The sequence below is a fragment of the Periplaneta americana genome, chromosome 3 (genome assembly GCF_040183065.1).
Source record: "Periplaneta americana isolate PAMFEO1 chromosome 3, P.americana_PAMFEO1_priV1, whole genome shotgun sequence".
In the NCBI taxonomy this organism is placed as follows: domain Eukaryota; kingdom Metazoa; phylum Arthropoda; class Insecta; order Blattodea; family Blattidae; genus Periplaneta; species Periplaneta americana.
Window position 1 is genome coordinate 56,456,278 of NC_091119.1, and position 17,643 is coordinate 56,473,920.

The following is a 17,643-nucleotide window of genomic DNA, read 5'->3' on the forward strand; positions in this document are numbered from 1 at the left end:
TAGTAGTAGTAATAATAATAATAATAATAATAATACTTACTTGCAAATAGCTTTTATGGAACCCGCAGGTTCACTGCCACTCTCACATATGTCCGCCATCAGTTCCTATCCTGAGCAAAATTAATCCAGTCTCTATCATCATATCCCACCTCCCTCAAATCCATTTCAATATTATTTTCCCATCTACGTCTCGGCCTCCCCAAAGGTCTTATTCCCTCCGGCCTCCCAACTAACACTCTATATGCATTTCTGGATTCGCCCATACGTGCTACATGCCCTGCCCATCTCAAACGTTTGGATTTAATGTTCCTAATTATGTCAGGTGAAGAATACAATGCGTGCAGTTCTGCGTTGTGTAACTTGCTCCATTCTCCTGTAACTTCATCCCTCTTAGCCCCAAATATTTTGATAAGAACCTTATTCTCAAACAGCCTTAATCTCTGTTACTCTCTCAAAGTGACAGTCCATACAGAACAACCGGTAATATAACTGTTTTATAAATTCTAACTTTCAGATTTTTTGACAGCAGACTGGATGACAAAAGCTTCTCAACCGAATAATAACAGGCATTTCCCACATTTATTCTGCGTTTAATTTCCTCCCGAGTGTAATTTATATTTGTTACTGTTGCTCCAAGATATTTGAATTTTTCTACATCTTCGAAGTATAAATCTCCAATTTTTATATTTCCATTTCTTACAATATTCTGGTCACGAGACATAATCATATACTTTGTCTTTTCGGGATTTATTTCCAAACCTATCGCTTCACTTGCTTCAAGTAAAATTTCCGTGTTTTCCCTAATCGTTTGTGGATTATATCCTAACATATTCACGTCATCCGCAAATACAATAATAATAATAATAATAATAATAATAATAATAATAATAATAATAATAATAATAATAATAATAATAATATTTTAAGTGGGTTATTTAACGACGCTGTAACAGCTACTAGGTTATTTAGCGTCGATGAGATTGGTGATAGCGAGATGGTATTTGGCGAGATGAGGCCGAGGATTTGCATAGATTACCTGGCATTCACCTTACGGTTGGGGAAAACCTCGGAAAAAACCCAACCAGGTAATCAGCCCAAGCGGGGATCGAACCCGCGCCCGAACGCAACTTCAGACCGGCAGGCAAGCGCCTTAACCGACTGAGCCACGCCGGTGGCTAATAATAATAATAATAATAATAATAATAATAATAATAATAATAATAAAGTCTCTCATGTTACATATATATTTCTTTTCATAATATCGTTTATGAATATCTCCGTTGATATTAAAAAAGTGTACTGAAGTGCATATTTACAGAAAAATAAACTATATACTGTATGTGTTAATAAAAATCACATATTATTATATCTGAAGTTCACATGTCCAAATGTTCCCCATCTTTCTTATTTTTACATGTGTACATACCGTACATCCTATTTACACAACCGTATCTCGAAACATTACGAACGCACTGTTGTTTTGCTTTGATCTTGTGCAGCCGTACTTCAAAATTACAGAGGCATGCACAACTACATCGCAAAGTACTGTTGCCAAATGACAACACTTCCGAATGCAGAGCACGGATATCGAGACGACGTCCATTTCGTGAAAGAGCTCTTCTCAATTTATCGGTTGGATAAATTGGTCAGCTGATGACCATATTTCCAATTAAATCGCATTGTCCGCATAGTCTGTTACATTTATTTCATCCACGTGAGCAGAATAACATTGGAAGATTATATAGTTAGTCTGCTCCAACAATTTGTGTATACTGTGGCCTGCGTACATCCAATGTACGTAGGTATGCAACCCACAATTCAAGATATAAAGTAAATTAACAATAAATTGTATCAGTTTATTTTCACTAAAATTCCGCATTCACTGAAGTGGGAGCATTCTCTTGAATAAAGGTTCATATTAGATTTATTTATGTTTCCCTCTATACTTGCAAAATGATACCACAAAATAATCTATAGTAATCTCAGGCCTCGAGTGACATTTATTACGATTATTTCGTGAATAAAATAAACATGTAAATAATATATCCCTAAAATTCGTTCAAAAATTTATGAATATTTACCTAATCACTCATTGTTGTTTAGTCAACTATCCGAAGACAGGTCTGAACTTCACAAGTGATACCAAAAAGGCACCACTTATGAGGCGACTAGGCCAGGAGATATTGGGTTAGAAGAAATTAAGCACTCTGATACAATAAAATATTAATTGACTTACTAAAATTCTATTTCACTAAAACGTTTAAACGGAGCAGCCATTTTCAATCGACTATCTATGAGGAAAACAAATAACGATCGCAAAGCATATTTAATAGTACCTTGAAGTTCGAAATGTTGGAAAGCAATGAAACAAATGCTAGGGAAGTGATAAAAATAAACAAATGCTACAGAAGTGACAAAATTATAGCGATAAACAGCCATAATTGATTGGAAAACATTCTTTCGTAACGTTTTATTGATGAAAAGTAGTAGGACATAGTAACATTGTAACAGTTAACAATAAAGTATATATTAATTAAATCGGACATATTCCCCTTTAATCAACATCGTGGGAAATATTCAAATAATATATAGTATATGTGTATAAAGTATATTCCCTTTTGCATTTTTTCATGGGTGCATTCAGTAACTGGCAACTGGAAACTAGGGCGTAGTGACTATTTTTTTTTTTTGTCTAGCTTTATTTTTTGATTTAGTGGAATTTAGAAGGTATGGACATTATGTAAGTAAATTTTATAGTCTATCACGTCTGCTTTTCATTCTATAGTAAATATATTCACATATGCACTCTGAATATAATTATATAATGAAGCAGCCGTGGTAGTACATCGGAGTATTTATAATTCATACAGTATTTTTACGTTTATATGTTATCCAATCCAGTGGTAGATAAATCAACACTTCTGTACAATGTGTACATTCATTTCAAATCTCATTATTTCTTTATAAGATTGTATGCAACCAAATAATGTCAAGAGAGACTATCTGAATATTTATAATGCCCTCAGTATTTCTTAATTTATTAAGTTATTAAGGCCTGTACAAATTTTTGAATAAATTTTATTCACTACTTGTATATAGAGTGTGGCATTTAAAACAGTGATATAAGACAAATCTTCAGACAATAGATGTTTGCCGTGAAGGAAAACATATTGTGATATAGATATTTGTTTGATAGGTGAAGGTGTAGAGAATATATGGAAGCCAACTTCATTATTTTAAATGGATTGATATGATTTATTATTTACCCTTTAATAGTGAGTTTGAAGACGTATACAACGACTGTGTCTTGATCACCATTGATGAAAGCTGAAGGCCAAAAATTAAGAAAAGTTAATTGACTTCAATGAACCGATGAACTTCTGGGTTGACCCATTATACACTTTGAATCGTACAAATCGAATGCAAACATTCAAATCGTTATACTGTTTCCTTTATGTGTATGTCTACATGAAGACACAAAATGGCCTGCACGTTCACCAGACTTAACACCAATGCACTTTTATTTGTAGGGAAAATTAAAACAAACAGTGTACCAAGAAATACCGACGATCCCCGAAGACATGAAAGACAGTACCTATAACATGAGCATGCTCGGCGATAAGTTCTAATGCAATTCAACGTGTAGGCTAATGTTTTCCACTCAGAATCGCTTTGCATCATGTATCAGTGCCCAAGGTCACAACTTTGAACACATGATGTAATTCTGTAAGTAAGTTACAGAAATGATTGACTTTTTCTTTAACAAACATATTTTTCATAATTAACCTTCAATTCACTGAACAACAAGAATTTTGATCCGACTTAAAACAATATGTCCCGTATTGTTTGTATACGCTAAATCCGAAAATGCATCTCTTTTCTTCGTATCACGTAAGGTTTTTAAGATATACTATGATTTCACTTTTCGATAAGCGCTCCCCAGGAAACATCCGGCGCGGGTTGGGGGTTGTAAGGCAAAACAAAAGGTAATGCATTTCATAAGTTTATGACCTATTTCCGGTTTCTTATGGTTGTTTACATGTTCTTTTGTACTTCTAATAAATAAACAGATATTGGTCCCTTCTATTCTGTAAATTTCATAACAGTTCAAAGTGAGGTCTACGCAATGAACGGACAAGAGTGTAGTTTTCAGTATTTAAAAGAAAAGTTTACAAGTTTGAGTGAAGGCAAATTAAAAGAGAGCATTTTTCATCTGTTCACCAATTTGCAAAGTTATGGCTGATTCTTTGTTTGAGAAAAAAACTTCCGTTGCAGGAAAAATGGCATGACGCGTTTTCAAAGAAGTTTGCTCAAATTTCCTTGGAAATTCTAGGGCACAAAACTACATCGAACTTGGGGAAACCATGTTAAGTGCATGTGAGTAAATGGGGTGTAATATATGTCCCAAAATACACCTTTTACATTCTCATTTAGATTTATTTCCTCCTAACTTTGGAGTGGTAAGATTTCATCAAGAAATATCTGATCATCATCCAGCATGCTTGCAGACTATTGTTGTTTCCTTGTAAAAGACAATCCCGGGTCTAGTTATAAACGGAAGTCATTCAGAAAATCCTTTTAAATGGTAAGTTCAAATTCTGAGATTTTTCTCATTATACACATGAAATATTTTTATTGTTGTGTTTATTGTGTTTTAAACTACGTAACATCATTTTTGTATCCAGTACACATTTTTCAAGTATTGTGAGGCATTTTCAATCTCTAGTGTGTTTTAATTTTAACAGTAGCAGTGAAAAATAAAGAAAAGGGAAGTTTTTTTTATAAAAAATTCAACTCACTTTCCCCGGAAAATGGTACCTGATGGGGCAATTTGGATTTTAAATTCAGATTTAGGGCACACATATTAGTAATATTCACCTATTTTTATTTTGGATCAAGACAAAAAGTAAAAATTTGTTGTTCATTATCTTCAATGGCCATAAAAACACAGTTCTTGTATGCTTCTTAAAACGCACTATTAAATGGTAAATAATAAACCATACCTATCCATTTAAAATAATGAAGTTGGTTTCCGTATCTCCCCTACACTTGCACCTATCAAACAAATATCTATTATCAGGTATTTTGATGGTAAAATAGTCGACACAGGATGTCTTTATAGCTGCAATTAATTTCGAATCTCATATTAAGTTACCCACTTCTCTAGCAGGTGATAACAGTAATTTATGTAACTAGTGTATAATCTTGGTAATTATGGCACGAATGAATGTTTAGCGTGTGAGCGTAATCGAGCACGCTAATTTTTACGAGTGTTTATAGTGGATTATACACGTGTTACATACAACGTTTTCTGCTATTCTAGCATTAAGATATGTAAAAAAACTATTGTAAATTTACAAAATGTAATGTTATAACGTAGTTGATACATATGATTGCTAAGTAACCGTTTCTAAGACAATATTATTTTTACAGGTACTTTGTATAAAATTGTGTTGTGAAGACGATGATGACGTCATGGAATACTAGTTGCTAGGGAACTTCTTCTGGCACCAGTACCAGAATTATGCCAACTGTGCACGATTTATAGCGTCATAACAGCGTGTTTCATTGTTAGGATTGCATAATGGAATTTATTCACTCTGCATTATGTGAAAATAAAATAATGTAATAATGAGTCAATGCTTGCATCTGAATTCTTTGTTATCCAGTCGAGTAAATAAATTTTATCCATTTCCTGTATAATGTAACAATAAAAAGGCGAGAGAGTAGGAATAAATATTTGTAATTTCTATAGACTTTCTTTATTTTTAAAGTTATCCAGATCTGTATAAGATAAGTAATTCGCTGTTCATATAAGTTAATTTAAAAATGAAACACTCTTGATATGATATGTAAGTGTTTGTAGCTTTTGTTATCCAGCCTTTTGAAAGTTTGTAAGTAAATGATTTATGCTCTTTAAATAATGTAAAAATAAACTACTCGAGGCATAATGGATATAGACAGAGTGAACAGTAAGTAATGTCATTAATTATTTCTGGTGATTATTCTTTGAGATATTTCAAACCGAAAATTTGAATTTAATTTTGCTCGTTTTTGCTTCCTTTTCGAGATAAAATTGTTTTATACGATATATTTCATAGTGTGTTTGCGGAAAGTCATTGATCGAATTCTCAATATGCTCAGTAAATTTAAGACAGCAGTGTATTACACATTATTGAAATAATTTTAGGCTTGTCCCTTAAAGGTGCAGAAATTTGACCCAAACAAATGTAACATTATAAAATTCCTTTGCAGAACGAAAAGTTACATTTATTCGGATCAAATTTCTACGCATTTAAGAGACAAAAGCTAAAATTCTTTCACTAATTTCTTCTCATAATACTGCACTTGTAATATGACTGACGAGCAAACGTTCTGATGGGTGCCGATAAAAAAAGTTAATTATTTTTCTTCCATCATGTTAATAATGTTAGAAGAAGTGCTTATACGAATTTTGGCCACTCAACCACAATTACGAGAGTCGTAAAAAAAAGTAAGTTCGCCAGGGGCCGTTAACAGAAAGAAAACACATTTTCATCGGAAAAATTTATTGGAATAGACGCAGCAACTGTTGAGTTATTTTCCAACATATTCCCCATCGGAATTGATACATTCGTCATATTATAGGATCGACAAAGGCTGTCAAGCGCTGGTTCCGATCCCAGGCGGAGGACTTCTACGATAGAAGGATACAAAAATTGATCCCATGGTGTGATAAATGTCGCAATTCCAGTGGAGCTTATGTTGACAAATAGCACAGCATTTTCTGTATCTGTTTCAATAAATCTTTCCATGCTATTGTGCTTTTTTTCTGTAAACGCCCTCAGGGAAAATGACTTTCTGGACGGCCTAGCAATTGCAGTCGAGTGGCCAAATTTTGTATAGCGCTTCTTTTGACATTATTAACATGGTGCAAGTAAAAAATTTAACTTTTTTATCTGCTCCCATCAGAATGTTTGCTTGTAAGCATATTGGGAATTCGATCAATGGCTATCCCAAAACACGCTATGAAATATATGAAACAAATTTTATCTCGAAAAGGAAGAAAACACGAGCAACATTGTATTCAACTTTTACGTTTGGAATATCACAAAGAATAATCTCCTATAATTAATGGCATTACTTAAGGTTCAACCTATATATTTGCATACCCTCACTCTATGTTACATAATCCTGTTGCAAGCGTGAACAAATACACCTTGTCTCGCTTAGAGGGACAGAGAAATAAATTCTAACCACTTAAAATCAGATAAAGATATTGTTGTGATTTACATCTGACAAGATGGAGAAACTGTCCAAGTTTATGCAACAAAATTTGAAAACAGCTGCATGCGTAACTTTCGTTCGTTTATGCATAACTTTCGTTTGTTTGTTGCTAGGGCACTAAAACAAGCCTGAAGCCAATTTGTAGGAGAACATGCTTTGGTAAACATGTGGACACCACAACAGAAAGTTCAGTGGGTGCTATGGCTAGCAGAAGAAAAATTTGTTACGCGAGTACAATATCGTGTTCGTCATACATGGAATGCAGATCCACCTGGGCATAAAGCAAGTGGGACACAACACTCCGACAAACAAGATCTTTGCTACAACAGACTGGTAAACATGCGAAACTGTAACAGGAATGATAAATAATGTTTTATTTAACAACGCTCGCAACTGTAGAGGTTATATCAGCGTCGCCAGATGTGCCGGAATTTTGTCCCGCAAAAGTTCTTTTGCATGCCAGTAAATCTACTGACATGAGCCTGTCGCATTTAAGCACACTTAAATGCCATCAACCTGGCCCGGGGTAACTGAGGAGACAGGACTTCTTTTTTATCGGGGCTTTGTGAAGGATTCTGTGTACCAAAGAGGCAGAGGAACTGAGACAACGCATCACAAATGCAGCTGCGCTAGTCACTCCACAAATGCTATAGAACAATTGGCGGGAGTGTGACTACCGGTTAGATGTCTGCAGAGCAACTCAAGACGCACACAGCGAGATGCATTGAGAATTCTCCAAAACTCTGGGCGTTTTTACATCAAGTTATGTAAACAGATAAGTTAATAAACCACTATTTGCACTTATTTCTCGATCCCTCTAAGCGGGACACGGTATATCATACACACTTTTTATATAGTGACAAAATATTCGAACTCGTATGGCAATATTAATTTGTAATTAATTCCTTTAGAAATTATTAATGAATGTCTTATGTAGTTGTGCACAATTTGTAAGAAAATGTTATGTACTCCCTGTATAATGTGACAAAATAGACTAGACAGGATGGTTGGAGTATGTATATATATGGGTCCAGAAGGGTTGGGGAAGGGATGGAGATCAATGATGTGGCTAAACATGACTGGGTGAGCGATTCGGTAAATAGGCGGACGAACAAAAGATACGTGGCAGTCAAGTTTAATCGACTGGAAGCAGGTGAGTGAGCAATAGAACAGGTGACAAAATGAGACTCATTCAGTAATCAGTATGCAGGTAGTCGCAGAGTGGAGAGCTGTGTAGCGCTCTGGGATTTGTGAACGCCGCTGATGGCCGAGCGGTCTACCAGAGTGATTGAGTGGGGAGTTTGAAGCTCTGCTGGACGTGAAACTTGGGAAGAGAGAGCTGGTCCATCGGAAACCTATTACCTCCAGCGAGCCGAGATGAGGAGAAGGGCACTGATTGCACCCGAGACGTTCAAGGGGAGGAGAAAGGGGGCTGAAGTGAAGTTCTTGTCACGGCTAATTGGGATCCCATGGACCACACTTCCGGTCACTTCCAACAGGTATAGATCTTCATCAGTTCTCTCCCCGTCTGCTTGCCAGAAATTGTGCACAGACACTTTCCGAAAGTTACGTGCCCAATTGCTTCCCCTGTGCTACAATGTGTAGACTTGTTCGAACTCATTCGCAAGAAATTGGACCCTGTTCTATTCTCTTGGGACTCGTTCTTTCCAAGCTATTGGTTTGAATTATCTCACGTCTGAGAGTTTAACCCACTGACATACTGTATATATGTACGTAACACTAAGCCATGCTGTCAGGCGTCGGAGCTAATTCTAGGATTTCTCGTAGTTGTTTTCTCTGTGAAACATCCCTCATCGGAATCACATGACTATGACCTCTTAACTTTTTTGTACTGCTGATAAGAAATATGAATTTTCAATTATTAACAAATCTCCTTCATGATGAAGGGGAGCGGAGCGGAGAAAAATTCTCTCTGGCACTGGGGCTCGAACCGGGTTTTTCGCTCTACATGCTGGCGCTTTAGCCACTAAGCCATACCGGATTCCAGTTCCGATGCCGGATTGAATCCTCTCAGATTAAGTTCCAGCTCTTAGTTTCCCGGAGAGAATTTACTATTTTTTTTTATCCTACATCTGTTATGGTAACAACTGATATTAGAGGAGAAAAATTCGCTCCGGCGCCGGAGATCGAACCCGGATCCTTGGTTCTACGTACCAAGCGCTCTCATCATTGAGCTACACCGAAGTCCAATTCACAGCACTGTGTCGAACTCCCCTCCTCCAGTGTTTTTTTCCCTTTGTGGCCTGACTCCAAGTTGGGCATGTATGTTGACATTTTATGTTAAGTCAACTGCCGTTATACAAGGAGCGCACTCAATTGAGTGACTTGGTGGCCGGGATTCCACAGTAATATGCACAGTAATCTGTACATAAATATGCACTGTTGCTAGAAGAATTTACTAAAGATTACAATTTTTTGATCCTACAGAATATATCTATTATGGTAACATAATATTACTGTACAGCCCAAACAGGAACGGAACCTACGCGCAGCTCTGGATCAGCAGGCAAATAAATGTTCCTGCAATCTGAGAATAGCCAGTGCCTCTTTAAACGAATATTAAATTAGACTTATTGACACACCACTGGTACCAGTTAACGGCAATTAATGCATCTCAGGTAAATTAGCCCTATATGAACAATATAGAAGTGTTGATATATTGTTTCATCTCTTTGAAACTGTGATTATTAATTGTGCAACGGTAAATGTATGTTTAAGAAAATTCTTTAGAGTTTCATTCCACACTAGAGTGGAGTGAATCTATACATGAAATTGTTTTTTTATCTGTTATCTAACTGTAATAGTTGGAAAAATCTCTATTTTCACTTAACTTAGGAATGTGAAAAATATGGAGTTTCTATATTTAATTTTTTAGGTGTCTCAAGGGCTTAGAAGTTTCTTAAAATTATACTTTTTTGCCTCTTTGTATATTTTTTATATTATTTTGTTTTTCATTGCATAGCTAGTCAATTGTTGTAAAATCATATATTTAAAGTTTATTTAGAAGACTCTAACTTGGGGTTGCAGTATACAGTATTTTTGAGGGGATCCAAAGGGATAAAATATATAGCATTTTACGTAAAATATGACAAAAATTCCATTTCAGCCCATTCATTTTTTTAGTTGGAATTTATTCTTATTTTCTTTTTCATTTCTTTCTGAGCGGTAATCAAATCACAGGTCCAATTATCATCCTTTCTGTTCTTTGCTCTAGTAAAACATTCTTTCTTGTTTTGGAACACGGCGGTCTTTATCACAATTAGGCCTACGATATATATATTTTTTGCATTTGCAACTGCATATATCAAACTATTTGCTTCTTCTTTGAATTTTGCAATGTTGTCATTTTAGTTGTCGTCACTATGTCGTTTCTTACAAGGCTTCATTAAGTCCGTGTATTGATCATGGTAAGCATGAATCAGTTGTAATATTTTTGTATGACTGACTTTCGGAATTTATGCCTTTACCTGGATTTCCTTAGTTTTTATAGCAACTCTTTCTGAAATCTCTCCAACAGTAGATTGTTTTGTTTTGAAGTCAGATTTTAATTCATTTTTGACACATAGATAATATTTCATTACGTCATGATAGGTAATTGTTATGGGTTCAGAACCTCGGCATTGCGAATACAAGTTAGAAGATCAGATTTGTTGTATTAATATTAGAGATATTCTTATTTAAATACCCTGCAACATAAGAATGAATTTCCATTAATTTTATTATATTAATTATATCGTACCTAAGAGTTTTGTGCTTATTACCAATTTTTTTTTATAAATTCAGATTTATGTGACACTTCAAAACAAAACAACAGGGTACCAAAAATATGCAGAGTCTTTTAACATGTTCCTGGTATCCAGTTCAGATTAAATCACTGAAGAATGCTCTCTCGCTAAAAAAAAATCTGAACCTCAAATTTTGTGAAAATTTCAAAATGTGATGCTCTTGGAGCACCTCTAATTATTAATCTAGACCAGCGTTTCTCAAACTATGGTCCGCGGACCACCTTTGGTCCTCGAGTTCTGCCCTTGTGGTCCTTCAAAAAAGACAGAAGAAAAAATAAGATTAAAACGAATTGCGAATCAGACTATAGATGAAAATCTCAGAGTTTGAAAAGGATACATGGCAATAGCCTTTCACTTTTTCTCCCAGTACTAATATTTTATGAAATTTCTTACCCTACCCGTCTACCCACTTCCCACTCTACTCTAATCAACAAAAGAGGTATTTAAACCACTATGAACGTGGCGTATCTCGCTATCTTTTCCCTGCATATCTAACGCCGAGCCTGTAACCCAGCCAGGGATCACCCGAATTCATAACAGAAGACCAAAGTACCGAACCTTTTCATGTATTGATGACTTTCTTAATAGTTTTGCCGACATCCAGTTTGCACATTGAAATGGGCACATACTGTACGTCGTACACCAATAATAGAACTTGCCAAATTGCGTCTTTACTTGTTGAAAATCGGGTATGTTTCTGTATTAATTTTTTATTTGTATTTCCAGATGACGATATAAGAAATTTTAGATTCCGCCTATTTTAAAATCCGATAGGTTTACTTTTCACACTTGCGTGTTTAGTCTCTAAGGCGCCGTTTCAATTTCGCGGGTTTCATACACTCGTTTAAATCTCTTCGTAACAAACAACGCACCGAGGTTTTGGTTCAGTCTCATTGCCACACCAAGTAAATCCAAGTTACAAATAACTCTTGTTATATTTACGAAAGTATTTTTTCTTTGAATAGCTACCACTAGGACTAGATATTTCTTTAATGGCACTATAATTAATATATTTCTTCACACACGGCTTCTGAACTATTGGCACTGCCTAAATGAAGCGTATTATCATGTTCCTTTCTTTTCAAAGATCCGGATCGAAGCCAGTTTTCCATTACTTATAATGGGCACTATTTAACAGAGACATGGACAACTACTAGCAGGTATCACATAAAAAGGATTTCAAACAACTGACTGCTAACAGGCAAACGATGAATCAACAATGCACAGAATTTGTTATGTTACTTGTGATTGACTACAAAAAATATAATTACAAAAGTATTATAATTAATTAATTATATTTTAAAATATAAGTATACTGGTATTAAAATATGCTACAAAAATGATAAATTTGCTATCGAAGGGAACAAGAGTAAGGTGGTCCGCGGAACTGTTCTGACTTAAAAAAGTGGTCCCTACTTCAAAAAACTTTGAGAAACGCTGATCTAGACAAAATATACTTTACATTGTTCTTTATGATATCACCCCACAACTTTTCTCTGATATTATATTTTGATTCCATAAACTTCATAGTTTCACTCCACCCTATTCCACACCAAGAGCAAGACGTGCTAAAGAGAAGATAAAAGAGGAAGATAATAAAGAGGGGAAGATATTAATGAACGCATGTTAAAACCTCCACTTTAACTGTGCAGCTTGCTAAAGCTCCAAAGCAGATAGACACACAAGATTAGCTGCTCGTACAAACAGTAAAGTTCCGAAATTAGCTTGAACAAAAGATTATCGAGAATTCTAGTAGTAGCCGTTGGTCTTGAGCAGACAGTGCTCACTCATATGGGAAAGTGAGTTGCGTGCATGGCTTTATTACTTAAAGTTACGTGACAGTGTAAGAGTAGGCATCCACTTAAAGTGAAAGCTCAATTACATCACAGAAGCATGCACAATAATTTCTTAATGCAATATTCACAGTAAGTTTTCACTGACTTATAGTTACTATAACCAAATATTTTTTATATTTATGTAATTTGGACGTATTTATGATCAGTTTGAAGGGATGCATGTTTCAACATGAGCTCACTAAGAATTCCGCTGTACGAATTTTAAAAGTCTACTAAATGTGAATTCATAACCATAGGAACAGATTTCATAATACGAATTTCGTTTTCGCTTTCTGGGGCGCACAGTTACGCGAACGGCTATCATGTTGACTTTCCACTTTGGTAACCCGGATTCGAATTCCGGTGGGTCCATATGAAATTTGTAGTAGACAAAGGCGATATTAGGTGTTGGGCAGAGTAATGCGCGGTAGCCCACCGCTCAGCACTGCCAGCTCTCACGCGTCAGCAGCCCAGTCCACCCAAACAATTAAAGCAATGTGAATCGAAGTAATTGTTATATCATATTATATACAGAACTTATCCTTATATACACTACCACGCTGTGCACACCAAACCTACACTAGTAAATAAAGATGACTAAAAAATTATGTAATCTTATGAAAACACTATAATAGATAAATATTATTTACAAATCACTATGGACTATAGACACTATTATAACACTAACAATAAATCTGTTAGAAACTTGCAAATATTTCTTGTATCACAAACAAAAACCAAGCATGGAAAACACGTTATGGCTACTAGCAACACGTGGAATTTTCCTTTAGATAAGAGTTGTGCTCTCCTTTGTAACTGAATATCTTTTAAAGGAAAGCAGCCTTTGAAGTAGGTCTAACACCTGTTGGATTCTATGAAGAAATATTTTGAGAAGTCAAGAAGCTACACTGGCTCAATCGGAAATCTAATATAATAAATAATGTATGAAATATAGCGGAATTTCCAAAATGGTCGCAGAATTCAGAGTGGAGATCGTGGACGGAGAATTTAAATTAACAGTCAGAGCCCGCAGCCGTTTAAAATGTGACCCTAAACAGCTGATAGACCGGTCGTATGGTCATGAAAATTGGCAGAGGGCATCTTTAGATCATAAATGAATTTTTAAAGATAAAAACAAAGAAACGATTTTTTTTGACCAAAATTGACAAAATCTCACATCAGTGTATCCTTGGGGACATTATAATGAAATTACTAACTTCCATACTTTTAAAGCTAAACTCACAAAATATTTATCACTAGTATATCTGGTTGATAATAACACATTTACAAACTTTCGTCTCTCTCTATGATAAGTGGTTTGCACTTTATTAATAACTTAATTATATAGTGTATTGCTTAATGCAAAAAGTCCCTTGCGTCACAATTTACATTATTTTCCATTGATATTCACTTATAAGATTCTTTATATACATTGGAACAAACATTACTATTGGAATTTTCTGTACAGCGAATGGGTAAATTACTAGGAATATTCATGACTATTAATTTTTTTTTTATTTACTAAAAAATTCTAGCAATTTACTTATTAATTTTACAGCAAAATCTTATAGTAAGCTTTGATAACATGTATGTAAGGAGCCATGTTAGTGAAAATCACTTAAGAATAATGTCAATTGTAGTGCGACTTTTTATATAATGCGGTTCAATATTTTAATAAAGTAATTAATAAACTGCGAACCATGTATCATAGGCGGATGCAATTTTGTACACTTGTCACTATTAAGCAGATATACGTACCAGTGATCGTGAATCTAGCTTCGTAAGTATGGTAGTTATTGGTTTCACTGTTGTGAACTCTTAAAACTAATAAACTTCGAGAAATTTCAGTATAGTGTGCCCTTATATGCGGAAGCCGGAGAGTTTGCAAGAGGAATGCAGTTGGAAATGTTTAGATTTATTGTTATTTTATTTGCAAAATTGTTGTTTTCATTTATTGCTTGTAATTTATTAAGTTCATGCTGCTGTAATACTATAACTGTGATTTTTATGAAGGAGTATATTGAACACTTAAATGCGTATTTATGCTGTAATAATTATTAAATGAAGTTTTTATACATTAGTATGTTGACTGATAATAATGTTCTATAATGTGAGAAGATCCTTTAGACGTTTTTGCCCTTCAAATTAAAAATATCTGAGTTTTACTTCAAATATTCCTATCCTTAGCGTGTTGAAAAGGACTAACAATGGCGGCCGACTCGGTGATTGCGCTACTCTGTATATCCACGGACTCTGACATACAGTGTGTAAAGGGTAAAAGTGCCATTATTTTAACTGATGATTATTCATGTCATAAAAAAGAAAAAAAGTCTTCACAATTTTTTTCTAATTGCAATATTTAATCAATTATTAAAGTTTACAATATTAGGCGTTGGCAACGTTGCTGGATGGGAAGAAGAGAGTTTACAAATACACAGAGTACAGCAGAAGTGTATACAGACATACTGGTATAAAACAGATGGTCTGTTCTAATGCAGGGGCGGACCGTTGTTTACATAAAACTAACAGCAAATACAAGCTTTCAATCTCATTAATAGAACTTTACGGTAAATTTACATTTTATTGAACAATATTGGCAATATTGGTCCATTTTTTATTGTACGTGTAAAAAAACAAACAATAATGGTATACTGCACAAAATCACACGAACTTTTTTTCTAATGCAACATTTTAATCTCTCCCGCTTCCAGAAAGCAGTACCATTTTTTAAGAAATTTCTGTTTGTGTGATTTTCGAAACGAGGTAAGAGACTCCTTCCAAGTTTCTAATAATCGTTGAGAAACTGCTACAAAAGTTCGCCGATTAGGTAACCTTCATTGCGGAAAACACTGATGGTACAACTTCTTGCCTCACTTGAATTACGACGACTTTCTCCATAAATTAATAACATGTGATATTCCTAAACTGTGAATGACATTGTAAGTTGTTTATCGAACACCTGGTACCGTACTGTCATCCGCTCGGCAGTAGACCTATGGACAGGGAGCTTGAACTCAGCTGACTCATATTTACGTCTGTGCAGAGTACTGCCTGCTGAAAGTTGTATGTATGTATTTATTTACACTGCAAGTGGGCAAACACCCGGTGGCAGTGGTATACATAATATAAACAATACACAAAAAAATTATAAGCAATACACAATAAATTTACAATACACAATACAATTATACAATACACAATACGATTTTATACACAATACAATAAGAATACATAATATAATTTAACACAATAATAATAAAACATAAATAAAATACCTAATTTTACATTACAACCTACATAATTATGTATAGGCCCTACATAAGTTTCAATAGTCTTTCACTTTACTCTCATCTCACTCACTGTAGTGGCACTATGACGCATTTCACTGACACCTTAGGACACATTTCACTGACATACTATAACACATTTCACTGACACTATAGAACACATTTCATTGACGCTATAAATTATCACTGATCGGAACTACTCACTGCACTGTAAAACCATAACTCCACTGACTCACCTCGCTTCACTGATACAACAGTTCAAATAAGTCAAATAATTACACCCTTAGGCATACTGTACTTATAAACAGAACTACATTTAAACTAAACATTTCTAGTCTAAGGCCCTCTTACACGCTATTTTTAAATAATTTACAATTCAAACCAAGGAAGTAACTCTTCAGGCTAAATAAATACATGTCACCTTAAAAAATTAAATGTTAAATGTCACCTTAATTTTAATTTGCACTTAATACACAACTTTTTAAATTATTCTTGAAACTCCTTAAGGAAGGACAGCCCTCAAAGACCGCTGCAGGTAGGTCATTCCAATCATTTATAGTTCTATTTAAAAATGAGAATTTACCTTCATCCGTTTTCTGTTTCCTACATTTGATTTTAAAATCATGATCGTTGCCACATCTCTCACGCCAGAATATTAACAGATTTAATGATGCAATTTTATTTAATTTCACGAAAACGTAATAGAACACACAAATATGTATTTAAACTAATATTAACTCTTTGCTAGATATACCTACTGATTTAATTGTTTTCGTAATTTTACTAGCGATATAAGCAGTATAACGCGAATAAAATAAGAAAAGAAATACTTTTTTTCTGGGAAAACTATCAAGTTTTGATCCTATGTTGTATGGACATTTTTTAATCCTGTAGACCAGCGGTGACCAGAACGGGTATCGTGATTACATTGTGTAATCACCAGGGAAAGGGATTTGGAGTATTATAAAGAATGGTGAAACGTAGTATAGATATTCGTAGCTCAGTGACTGTCAAGCGAGCTGCGTCACAGAGCATGCACGAGTACAGTCCACTTCATATAAACTTACACGCAACGTGCTGTAAACGTATTTCAGAATAAACAATTGTTATAGTTTAATGACATACAGTGGCCTACATACGTAATCTGCATTTCATTTTGAACGACATGTGTTTTTCTTGGCAACGCATAAGACATCAATAAATAACATTACAAATATACATAATTAAATATCAATCTCTGCGTCCTCGCGTGTCAGTGGAAATGTTGATGGCTGATAGACAGTTGTCTTCTGTATGGAACTCGCCTCTGAATATGTATGTTTTTCTGTCAGGAGCGGTTAAATTAAAGCCTTTATTTACAATATTATGAAATATAATAATATGTATACATCGTATACTACAGTATTTACAATATATACAATATTTACAACATAGCCTTTTACAGTATCA